The following is a 13,173-nucleotide window of genomic DNA, read 5'->3' as shown; positions in this document are numbered from 1 at the left end:
GTCTGTTTCTAAACCATTACCTCTCAGGCAGGGAGGAGAATCAGAGAGATTTTGAGAGACAGATGATGCACCTTACCCCAACCATGTATTTTTATTAGAATTTTGGGATATTGGATGGAAAAACTGGATGGAAATGCCAAGATGTGCATTAAACCTTACAATTCGCAAAAAAAAAAAAAACATATGAGAAGGCGTGCATAAACTACAATGGAAACACATTTACCGAATAAATTCCTTGATACACAACAAAAAACTCACGTGACTGCCTCAACAGATCATGTAAATAGATAACTGACCTAATCAGTGGACCAATCTAATTGCACACCATCTAACATTTTGTTTTAGTAGTTCTGCCTGCACCAAAGTCTGTCATAAAAATTATTTGGTATAATTACTTGTACCAAAAAAAAAAAAACATCAATTTGAAGTAGTGTGCTCACGTTCAAACTTCAAAATCAAAATCAAAGAAAAAATCATTTTTCATTTAAAAAAAGAGCCTCTGTGGCTTCCCCGATTGCACCAACTTCCAATTTTAATATCGAGACTTTGGGCCCTATTTTAACTATCTGAAACGCAAGTATCAAACTCGAAACGCAAGTAACGTTGTGGGCGGATCTCGGACGCTGGTGCTATTATACCGGCGGGATAAATGACTCTTGAGCCCGACGCAAATCTAAAATGGGTTGGTCTGAAGTAGCTACATTACTCATAGGTGTGGTTTGGGCGTAACGTGAAATAAACCAATCAGAGCGTCATCTTACATTCCCTTTAAAAGCAGGCGCTTGTTCCATGGCGGATTGCTATTATAACGGCGAATTTGCCAGGCGCATGCCAGGAGCGGTTCACAGCCGAGGAGACCAACGTTCCCGTCAGGGCCGTAAAAGACAGAGAAGTGGCATTGTATGGGGATGGGAGAAACCCACCCAAATTAGCTTCTGAATTGTTTTCTGAAACTGCAAAATAGCACCAGGGAACACGCCTCCTCTTTTCGCTGAACCGCCCCCGGGAGCGCAAGTTCATTCCCTAATTTACCGACGTGCGTCTGTGAAGGGAAAAGTCAGCTGTGCGTCATGTGCAAAATAGGAATGATACATGCGTCGGTGTACAAAGTCAATTGCGCTGGGTGCAAGATAGGGCCCTTTGTGTCAGATATCCAGGAATTGCCGAATTTTATGCGATATTCCAATTTTCCACACTTCCACGATATTCCAATTACTTCCACGATTTTTCTACTGAAGTGTGTAGTAATATCATCCCTCAGTAAGATTCCCTCGAAGTGTTTATCTCTAATCTATATGGACTGCTAATTGAGTAATCACTAGAAGCTGTTTGAGTCATCTAGTAGACTGCCAAGATAAGCAAAACACAGGTTAATCGGTACAAGGTTAAAGGTTGTATCTCAGCTCGATGAGTGTTAAAGTCAGGGTCATTATCGTAGCATTTGTCTGAGAGTGCATAAGGGCTTACCGTCGAACAAAAGCCATGACTCGCATGCAAAATTGTACAGCTCATGCATGTGGTTTAATTTCCCAGCACGCAGCAAAATAACCTTCTTAACACCTCAGAGGGATTAAAGCAAGCTAGTTATTGCTTGGACAAATGGAATGAAAACTGTGCTCTGCCTATTACATTCTGTAGTGTCATGTAACATCAGGAGGTGATTAAGACACATTAAAGCATCATGTTGACGGCTCTAAACCACAGCAGCTGCGCGCTACAACAGAGCAGTACCATAGATACATTACAAGCATTAGCCCTTCTTTCTCTAGCAAATGAATAAATGAATTACTGTATTTACTCTCAGATTAAATCTGTCCATCATTAATAAAATTGTGTCACTTCAAAAGACTTTGATTAAACAACTCAATTCATATGGATTACTTTTACGATGTGATCCTTTTGAAGCTTGAACATTTTGGTGGAATGGACTTCAGGAGGTACAGAAATATCTCAGATTTCATTAAAAATAACTTCACTTGTCTTTTGAAGATGAGCAAAAGACTTACAGGTTTGGAACGACATGAGAGTAAGTAAATAATGACAGAATTTTCAGTTTTGGGTGAACTTTCTCTTTAAAGGGGTCATATAATGCCGTTTTTGTACAAGCTAATATGATTCTTTAGGGTCTAAATTAAAAGTTTGTAATATACTTTAATTAAAAATTCTCATTAGTATTGTAAGAAAACACTAATTTTACCTGGTCAAAAACAGCTCTGTTGTCAGCACGCCGTTTAAGTGCATGTGTCTTTAAATGATAATGAGCTTTGCTCACCCCGCCCCTCTGTTCTGTGGGGCGTTTTGACACAACAACACACGTGGAGTGTTGCCTTGACAACAGCTGAGGGTATATTTTGAAGAATGGCAGCGGGAGTCTCTGAGGACACTGTGCAACCGTAACAATTTGAACCGGAGTCGGACCCGGAACAAGATGACGGCCCCGAAGAAGTTCGACAATTAAGGCTCGAACAGGACGTTTCTGAATGGTTGGTTAACGTAATGTCACTTTGATCTATCTTTGTGTGTACTGGCAGGGTAGAGTAGTGAGATATGAATGCTATGTGTTTACTGATGTATACGTTAGGTCATTGACAGATTGATGTTACAGCTATGGTCATGAAATGTCAGTGATGCGTAATGTTATCTATGCAGTGTTAGGTACAACTGTCAGGGCTCAAGCACTGACATGAGGTCACGGCAGGAATGTTTCTAACAGTAGTTGAAGGACACCTAAGATTTTTGTGTTACCATTCATCTTCATGCAGTTATAACTGTTTTTTTTACATTACTTCTTAATCAGTAACAGACACCGTTATAAACCATCTACAAAAGTAAGCTTAGTGTAGTATTACCACGTTAACTTTAACACCTGCGTACACAGTTTGTAATAACACAATAACCATAACGCGTTGTTCAATATAAAGTGGGATTATGAATTATATTGAGAACGTTGTACATAGAAAACATGCCGTAATGTACCCTTAGTGTAAACCTTAGCCGCATTCATTGTGAAGCGTGCAAGCGATTTGCAAAGATTAATATAAAGATTAATATAAAGGTTAATAAAATGTTACACTCACTTCTTCTTCTGGAGATGCAGCAGGAACACGAATAGTTGGTACCGATCCTTTTTTCAGGAGCAGCTTCTAAGCAAAACCAGCTTTATACTGACCCTCGTTTGTAAAGCAGTCTGGTGTGAAATGATTCGCGCAAACATGAAAGCATTGCTGTTGATCGTGGGGAATATTCCCTTTGAAAACAAAACTCAGCCACTGCCTCTTCAGCGGTTCGGATTTAGGAACATCAAAATGACTGCTGTGTGCCTTATTACACCCAAGAACAGAACACCACAATCGCTTAGACGCCATTCTGCTCCAGCGTATCAACAATGGCGGACTATGATGACAGCTCGCTCACGAGCGAGGGCGGGTCTGTGTTGAAACGCTGCTGTCAATTAACAATCGTGGGAGGGGCGTCCGACCGTGTGACGTCACACGGTCGAACGGCTTGATTTGAGACAGGGGAAAACATAAGAAGATAAAAAAAAAACCACTGGATGGATTTTTATCATTTTATGATGGTTGTGTACAGGCACTGCCAACACACATTTCAGTACAATCAACTTGTAAAAGTGCATGTACCATTATATGACCTCTTTAAATAAATATAATTTCAAATAATATAATAATTTATAATTGTCACGAATGGTCATCGATCTCACACAACAAAGAGGATATGATTCAAAGGCCTGGTTTCACAGGATTAGGACTTGGTTCAATTGGGACATTTAAGTAGCTTTTATAAATGTGCCTTAAAAACACAATACTAGTGCAGCATCTTGAGACAAAACAATGGCACTGTCATATTTTAAGATATGTTAGTGCAAGTTGCTTTCAGTTCAGACAGCTCAAACATGTTTTTTAGACTGAGACTAGATTTAAGCCTTGTCCGTGAAATTGGGGGAATAAATAATCCACTCCACGAAATTCAAAAAGCAGGTAAGGTTACAACCGTGAAACACTGACGAGACAGGACAAAACGCAAATGAAACACGAGGACTTAAATACAAGGAACAAACAAAGGGAACTAATTAGGACACTGCTAAACAGAATGACTAATCAAATTAGAAACCATGGCAACAAATAATGAAACACACAGACAGGGAGAAAGCAAAGACAGAAAACAAACTCAAACTGAACTGTGACATTAATATATTATATTATATTATATTATATTATATTATATTATATTATATTATATTATATTATATTATATTATATTATATTATATTATATTATATTATCCTGAAAAGAAAAGATCTCTTACATATCTTAGTTGTTTTTCCTAGTCATGTCCCCTCAATATTTAGAATGGTGGTCATCCATATGGGCTTTTCAATTAATGACTATCAATGAATAAACTATTACATTTAGTCCCCCTAATCCTGAATATTTGGTTATGGTCTCCTAGACAGCAATGAGATTAAATGGACAGCAAATTGCCCAGGTCTCAAACTTTACAGACTTTTCCCCTGAGAAAAAGTAATCTCACATATGCCTCTTCTACAGTTTTAGAAGAGATGTCACAAACTGAGCTCAGATTTCCCAAAATAAGTCTAATCAAAAGTCAGATATTTCAATATGAACATTTCTTATCAAATTCTCCTCAAACCAAATTATTCGAGCTATGCTACATCGTTTTCTTTTGACCGAGTTTATCAGGAATTATTTCATACTGTGAGGTTGCATTGTCAGCAGACAATTTTCTCTTTTCCCTTCCCTTCTCTTTCTAGCTTTCCTCCTTTGATCCGTGTTCTGTAACGGATTTGATCCTTCTGGCAGTTTCAGGGCTGGTGATTCATAAGCTCTCTGTTACACACCAAGAGTAGCATATAAAATACACTGGAGCAGAATTTTCCTAATAGTCACGATTGCGGTTGATAATCCTCTCCAGAGGAATAAAAACCTGTTAGGTCTGCCAAAAATATTAAGCTGTACTGTATGAATTTAAGCTTTTATGTGTGTGAACTTTAGCTCGGCTTGGTCCTCTGCAGTGAGGTGTTGAGAATGTGAAATTGGGAAAAGAGCGCAAGCTGAACTATTAAACATTGTCTTAACATGTTCTGACTTTTTTTTTCTTTTTCTGTCCTTTGCTATGCAGTTGGTAATGAGCTCTTGGTGGTTGTTATGGCATTGCTATGTGGTTGCTAACATGTTCTGAGTAATTTTTTTCCATTGCTATGCAGTTGCTAGTGTGTTCTGGGTAGTTGCCAGGGTGTTGCTATGTGGTTGCTGACATGGTCTGGGCAGGGTTTTTTGTCGTTTCTGTTCAGTTGCTAGTGTGTTCTGGGTGGTTGCGATGACATTGCAATGTGTTGGCTAACGTGTTCAGAGTCATTTTTGTCTGTTGCTAAGGTGTTACTATGTGGTTCTTAACATGTTCTGAGTTTTTTTTTCTTTTTCTGTCCTTTGCTATGCAGTTGGTTGTTAGGGGGTAACAGCTTAAGGACCCAGAACCAGATATGATGAAAGACAAGGAGTCGTGATGTTCAATCAAATACATAAAAATTTACTGAAGAATAGTTTGCCATTTTCATCGGTAGAGCCAGCGTCAGAGTCTCACGAGGAGGTCACAGGCCAGACTCTACCATACACAAAATCTCACATCAGTTATACCATTTCCAAGGGCATGAATTACATCATTGCTACTTCTGATTGGCTAAGAGAAAAATCTAAACAAATCTACACATTATGGATAGATATGAGGGTATGTCGCCATTAGTCAAGATAGTTGTTGTACGATTCCTAGATTAAGTCCTGTGGTGACCTCGCAGGTCGTAGAAAGGCGTCTTTGGCCTGCACAGAATGTCAAACGCACACACAAAGCACTTTAGGGAATCACAGTTTCCTCAAGGTTGAAGAGGGCCTGAGCTCGCTATCATCAGAACAGACAGAACAGAACAGAACAAAACATTCACTCCTCAGGAAGAAGTACAGATAATTTTCACTTTACTCTCTAGAGAAATATACATGAAGAAATTACACTTCTGTAAATCAGGTAAAGTCACGTATAGCTTGACACCTAGAACTTTAACTTGTCAGCTAGAAACAGATATATGGATGACACATGTTGAGGGTCTCCTCCCAAGCACCTCTCAGAATCTCAAGAGAACATGTTATCACAAGGCCCCTTGCATGTCAGCATGGCCCAGATATAGACATCGGAATGCTCTTAAAAGAAACTGGTTAAACAAGCATATGATTAAAAGTATATATGAATCACTCATTGAATATAGAAATGATTATGTAAACATGCTTAAATTTGATTATTAATTTTATAGGAATAATGTAATTATTCAGAAAGATATGTATATGTATAGACAAGGGTTCTTGGTGGTTGTCATTGCATTGCTATGCAGTTGCAAGTGTGTTCTGGATGGTTCCTAGGGTGTAGTTATGTGGTTGCTAACATGTTCTGACAGATTTTTTGTCCATTGCTAGGGCTTTGCTACTGTATGTGGTTGCTAACATATTATGTTTTTGTTTTTTTGTTTTTTTTGTATTGTCTGTAGCTATGCAGGTGCTAGGGTGTTCTGGGTGGTTGTTAGGGCATTGAAATGTGATTATGTAGCGAGCAGGATGAGGCCGAGGCCCATGAGAGAACGGCGCGAGGCCGGTGGCATGATTGCTGATGAGCGCGACACACCAGTCTTGTATATCTCACGACACGGAGGAGCGGAAGAATGAAAGGAGGAGCGACGACAGTGAAGGACGAGAGAGGACAGGCCGGGATTTTACGTTGTGTTTTGTTTATATGTTTTATTATGTGTGTGCGCTGCAGTCGTCCACGAGGGTCTGCCGACTTTACTTTCATTTTGTATTTGTTTATTTTAATATTCAACTTTGTGAACGATTCCCGCCTCCTTCCCACAACAACATACTGTGTTACAGACTAACATGTATACAGACTAACATAACTTGCTGTGATCTGGGTTTTCGTGGCTGCATGCTTTATTGACTGCTGGTTGAAAATTGTCGATCAGTTAAAAAAAAACAGCACCTCTCCTCAACACGTACCATGATTTGAGGTATCATTCATGTCTAAAGCTTTTCTGTAGCTCAAACAGTAGAGCGTTGGCACTTGCAACGCCAAGGTCATGGGTTTGATTCACAGGGAACGCAAGAACTGATAAGAATGTAAATGTGTATCTTGAAATGCAATATAAGTTGCTTTGGATAAAAGCGTCTGCCAAATACATAAATGTTACAAATTGCACTTTAATTTAAAGGAGAACTCCGGTCAATTTTAACATTGAGCTAATTTTTTTGTACATTTGGAGTGCTGTCAGTACAGAGAACAACAACAAAAATCGGTGTTGCCTACAACGTGTTATCCCCTTTTTAAAATTTGCACCCTGTTGACTTCAATGGGGCAAGTTTTAAACCTGCTTTTAGCCTCTTAACATCCTTGATGTGTCATTACAAGTGCACAGGTCATGTGAGTGATTCCTTCGGAGTGAACGCGGGTGAATCTGACTGCAGTAGATGTGAAAGATATTAATAAAAATGATGTTTATTCAGCCAGCGCACATACCTGTATTTACATCCTGTTTTCGGTCGAAGTCCACAGTAGTTGATTGTCGAGTTCACGCGCGTGATCATAGGTACTAAACCCGCGTTCACTCCGAAGGAATCACTCACATGACCTGTGCACTTGTAATGACACATCAAGGATGTTAAGAGGCTAAAAGCAGGTTTAAAACTTGCCCCATTGAAGTCAACAGGGTGCAAATTTTAAAAAGAGGATAACACGGTGTAGGCAACACCGATTTTTGTCATTGTTCTCTGTACTGACAGCACTCCAAATGTACAAAAAAATGAGCTCAATGTTAAAATTGACCGGAATTCTCCTTTAAGGGTTAAAAGTTTGTTCAAATCAGTAACCCTTACGTATGAACTATAGCAATAGAGATGCCATTATGATCAAGGAATACAATGTATAATTCCAAAACCATGAACAAATGCTGCATGACTCTTGCAGTGTTTGTTTATCCTCTCAATTATTCACTCCAGGCATCCAGATGCCCTCTGCTAGCAGGGTATTTCAATCTGACATCTGCCACTTAGCCATGCAGCGTAGTCTGGCCCCATGCTGAATTTCTGTATCCCAGAGTTTCACTCTTAGAACAATGTTGATCTCCCACAGGGCCAAATCCATCTTAGCTTGCTTTCCTCCACTGGCCACATTGGTGCAGACGGGAGGGGACATTAGAGCCATTTTCTGTCCCTGGGTGTGCGGCTCAGCACGGGAACCGTCCATCAATCCTGTATATATGGAAGTTGATATATCACCGGGGGATTCAGAGTTCACAGGGCTTCCAATAGCAGAGACAAAGTTGGTGGCTGAACAGGAGTCCACTGAGACTGATGTGTCCTCAATGCATTCAGGTAAACAGATACACAGACAGTGGCACGGAGGCAAACAGGATGCCAGATATGGTGGTAAGTGCTGGTTCTCACTATCTGATATTAAAGTCTGGCTGTTTGTGTCCTTCCTCAATGTGCAAGACAAACTTCTCAGGCTGTGTGTTGTTTACTAGCTTCAGTTTAGATTAATCTGACATTTTTGCTGTCTTCTCATCATTCCTGTCCTGTCTGGATGTTTGTCTTCTTGCAGTCAGGTCCATATTTTAAGGATTGTCTGGAGATTGTCTGCACAAAATGTGATCATTAAAGAAGGGTGTTGTTATAGGGATGAATGCGTTCTTATGGCATAACTATGACACATCTCTTCAGGAAATTTAAGATGCACCACACCTTCTTGTATTATCACTGTCTAAGGCAGTGATGCCAAATAAGATGAGGTCATTGAAAGCCAGTGTGGTCAGATTTTTTCGACTTACTATCATCATAATATCAAGATAAAGAAATAAAAATGTAAGTAAATGTAATGTTAATTAATACAACTTAATGGCTGGCCCTTACAAAAAAAAAAAATATATATATATATATATAAAAAGGGCTGGAAATAAAGAGCTGAATAATGAAAAAATATTAGCAAAATAATAGTTGCACATTAATTATTATTTTCAAACTTGTTCAGGGCTATATTGTTAACAGGTAGTCCCGCTTCACCTTGAGGCTTTCTGAACACTCAGGCTGTGGTCAGATTGCTTTTTGTTGTTTACAAACCCTATATACAGTATATGTAGTCCAGGAAGTCACCTGTAAGAGAGAAAAAAAAAAAACAAGACCTACAAATTCGTGGCCAGAGTTTTGCAGTTCATCCAATCATTTTATAAACTGTACTTACAGATTTTTAAATAGCTCCCTTAGTTTAACAAATCACGCTAATGGATTAATAAACCATACCCGCAAATTTCCAATTAATGTACACCGATTTGCAAACCGTACCTTACACTTGTCAGTCCGTACCCACAAATTCATAATCCGTGCCCGCGCTTTCGTACTCACAGATTTGTGACCCATCCCTCATTTTAGAAATCTGTGTCGACTATGGCTCACCTATCAGTTACATCTCTTGCGGTTTACAAGTAATGTAGTAAAATACTACTAATAATACTAGAATGAATGGAGGCTTATGCTCTTTGGTCATTTTTTATTGAAAATACACCAACCACAGTATTAGAATATCACAAATAAATATATGAAAAGATTATAAAGCACATCATTCTTATTTAATCGTTGTCTACTCTTCCACCCTGTCCCCGCTATAAATTATAGTCTACTTAAGCATGCAGTTAAGACAGTCTGATGTATTCAACTTAATAATACACAATATAGCAATATACAAAAAGATTTGTTTACAGAACTGGAAGCTTGTTCTGTTCGTGTGTCAGTAGACTACAGATTTTTTAAATGAGGGATGAGCAACATACGTGAGTACAGTTGGAACGAAAGCGAAGGCAAGGTTTATGAATTTGTGGGTATTTATTGAAAAACTGAAGGTGCGGTATACAAATCTTGAGTGCACGGATTGGATTGATTATTAATCGGTGGGGGGACAGATTGCAAAATATGGCCACGGATTTGTGGGTCGTTTTTCTCAAACGGGTGACTTCCGGCCGGGGCGCCGTATTTTTCAATGTTATCTGTCAGTGGTATGGACATTTTATGTGTGATTTTAATGAAGAAGAAAAAAAGAGAGAGCGAGAGAGTGAAGTAAAATATGTCACCCCACACTTTTTAAAAAAAATTGTCATGTGATCTAATATTTAGAAGTATTTGGTCATCATAAACAAGTGCCTATGACTGAGAGGTGCATCCGAAGAGTAATATCCTTTTTTGAATGCTGAGTTGTTGTTGTTTTTGTGTGTGTGTGTTTGTATTTTCAATATACTTTATTTTTATTTTTATTGATAAATTAACATCCTGACTATGAGTTTTGGTTTTACCTCAGTCTCATTCTCCTTGGACAAAACCAAATCAATAAATAAAATGTGGCACAATTTTTCAACACTCTCCCCTATTGCTTGTCACTAAAATTACATTCACACAGAGGACCATCTTTTTCCATAAGCTGGAAGAGTGGAGCCAGAGGGGGAATGAGCAAGTGTCTGAATTCCTCAGAGCTTCATGCTGATGTGGTGTAACGGTGGCCTAATTTGTAAATGCGAAACCACTCTACATACAGGAAGTGTGTTTCTTTCCGATAAATATGATTTGATATGAAAGAATGAGCCTCATCTCTGTCAAAATAACTCTGAATGATTAGAGTAAGATTGCACCTCTGTCTGTGCACATGGGTTGCAATATCTCACACACCCCCCGAGGCTTTTAGAAATCACTTACTGTCACACCCCTCCTCAAAGAAGATGCATCAGAGACTCACAGAGACAAACTCAATGTCAAGGAGCATAAAGATAAGTCTTTCCCCTATTCTGTTCAGATATTTTGTTTATGATGTCTTCACGACCTTTCTGGGGCTTGAAAGTGGTAGTTGCATAGGCTGTCAATGGAGGGACAGAAAGCCCTCAGATTTCATTAAAAGATCTTCATTTGTGTTCCGAAGATGAACAAAATTCTTATGAGTTTGGAATGACATGAGGGTGAGTAATTAATGACAGAATTTCCATTTTTGGGTGAACTAATGCTTTCACCTTTTTAATGGTAGTGTATAGCAAACAATTCCAGCCCTAACCCTAACCTACCCCTGAAATCAGAGGGAAGTGACTAACTGAATACACAATGTTGATCCAGGAACGTGTGCTTCGTTAATCACATTGTGCAAGCATAATTGAGGACAGGACATTCTGTGACTTTCAGAGCACATTTGACCGTTTGCCAATTAGAATTGTTTCGAAAACCTAACCCTAGAGAAAATACTGCCAAATCCCCTGTGGTCCAACGTCAGCTTAAGGATTCTGGACCATGGTACCAAGGAAAGCATTTGATTTAGTAGCCTAAAGCATGTCAATTTTAACAAGCTACTGATTTATTATTTGTGTCATCTTATGTGTCAACAGATCTTTTAATGCTGTGTTGGCATAAAACTGTTCATTCAATCTGACACAAGCAGTACTGTGAAAGGCCGCTGATCTGATTAGTGTAAGAAAACATGTGCAATTATTTCTGTCCATGATATTTTTTTTATTGGTCTTTTGTGTCGTATGTGCATGTTTTGATTCTAGACTAGAGTTTAACATGCTTCTCTATATGAGATCATTGACATGCAATTCGTACTTCTGCCTAGTCCCACAGAGAGAGCTAATGGAAGTTCAGCTCTACATCCATGAAAGTCACAGATGGATGAATATCAGCATCCATATAGCTCATCAAAACTCAAAATCTGTTATTTATGTGTTGAGGTTCATTCATGCTTGCCACAACAAGCTGAGAAGAGGTGTGCTATACTACTTTTGCAAATTATCAGACAAAAAAATAAAAATAAAAATATATATATATTGCAGAGACTTACAGTGAAGGAACAACCTATTTTCCTTACATTGTTGTTGCACTTATTTTCACCCTCTGTTTGAATGCTATTTTTTAGTCTTGGTTTCTTCAAAAACCCACCTCCTCAAAAGCTCAGTGTGATTGGTCATCCTTCCCCAGTCTGTTGTGATTGGTCTGTCATTTAGCATGTGTAATGTAATTAAATGTAACTCCCCTTACCATAACAGACCAGCTCCAGAGGGTATACTGTAACTTGTCTAACTATGCGCTAACCTACATGTCACAACTGAACTAAAACGAGGGACTGATTTAAAAAAAAAAAAAAAATGGCTAGAATTGAACTAAAACAAAGGACCGATGGCCATGATTAAACTAAAATGACTGAACTATGGACTGATAAAAAAGAAAAGAAAAAAACCTGGCCATGATTGATTCAATTAATAAAACATGTTTTTTATTTTATTTTTAATTATGTGCTGTAAAAAATTATTTTTATGATTTATCACAACCTTTTTTTTCTTTTTTTCAACTTGGATAATAAATGTGTTTCAAATAACATAATATTTTGAGCTTCTGTTGATTTAAACCAATCTCCGTTGTTTTAACTCAAATATTTAATTTCAATGAACTAAAAATGTTAAGGCTACCAGGTTAATTAAGTTAAACCAACAGTACATTTTGACAGTGTGGCTACGATTGAACTAAAATGAGGGAACAATGGCCATGCTTTAACTAAAAGGAGGGAATGAATTTGTAATTTAGAATTAAAACAAGGCCTCAGTTTACTTAAAACTACGAATTAGTATGAATGAATTCTTAATTTGTGGAACTATATTTTTTCTTCCAAAATCATGTACAGGGCTCCATATAATGGTATTTAGTTAGTCATCAATTTATATAAAGAGCCTGGATCGTCAACACCACGTTTTCCTGTTTGTTATATGAATGGATTTTATTGCTTTTTATTTATTGAATCATTCTGTAGACAACTTTAAGAACACCTGCATAAACGGTGAAACTGTTGTCATGTCTGGCTGTGAATGCTTGGGGAGAAAGAGGTTTGAACTGGCAACGTGTGGGCAGGCTACAGTGAGCAGAAAAGATCCGTCTTGGCATTTCCCGCTTGTGTTTTCTCCACCCAGCCTCAAGCATACTGCTTTCCTGATGTATTCAGGGAACACTGTGGAGTTTGAGGACAGGTGTTGGAACGCTGGGCGCCTGTCCCGGGGCTGTCTAGCACTGCAAGGTCATTCTGACGACT

Source organism: Rutilus rutilus (assembly GCF_951802725.1).
Source record: "Rutilus rutilus genome assembly, chromosome: 11".
In the NCBI taxonomy this organism is placed as follows: Eukaryota; Metazoa; Chordata; class Actinopteri; order Cypriniformes; family Leuciscidae; genus Rutilus; species Rutilus rutilus.
The sequence above is the reverse complement of the archived record's forward strand: the minus strand, read 5'-3'. Positions refer to the sequence as shown.